At 54.9% G+C, this 388-nt stretch overlaps 1 protein-coding gene across 1 annotated transcript in view; it reads right to left on the bottom strand.

The window, feature by feature from the left end:
• The window catches only part of LOC109926608 (beta-1,4-galactosyltransferase 3), a 6,762-nt gene that overhangs the window by 6,014 nt on the left and 360 nt on the right, over window positions 1–388 (bottom strand). The window lies entirely within an intron of this gene.

Raw genomic sequence — 388 nt, 5'->3', positions numbered from 1 at the left:
TGGGATACAGAGAGAGGGGACAGACTGGAGAACAGAGGGACATATAGAGAGGGGACAGACTGGGGAACAGAGGGATATAGAGAGAGGGGACAGACTGGGGAACAGCGGGATAGAGAGAGAGGGGACAGACTGGGGAACAGAGGTATATGGAGAGAGGGGACAGATTGGGGAACAGTGGGATATAGAGAGAGGGGACAGACTGGGGAACAGAGGGATATAGACAGAGGGGACAGACTGGGGAACAGTGGGATGTAGAGAGAGGGGACAAACTGGGGAACAGAGGGATACAGAGAAAGGGGACAGACTGGGGAACAGTGGGATATAGAGAGGGGACAGACTGGGGAACAGTGGGATGTAGAGAGAGGGGACAGACTGGGGAACAGTGGGA

Source organism: Rhincodon typus, unplaced genomic scaffold (genome assembly GCF_021869965.1).
Source record: "Rhincodon typus isolate 14 unplaced genomic scaffold, sRhiTyp1.1 hic_rhity00000299, whole genome shotgun sequence".
Lineage (NCBI taxonomy): Eukaryota > Metazoa > Chordata > Chondrichthyes > Orectolobiformes > Rhincodontidae > Rhincodon > Rhincodon typus.
The sequence above is the reverse complement of the archived record's forward strand: the minus strand, read 5'-3'. Positions and strand labels throughout refer to the sequence as shown.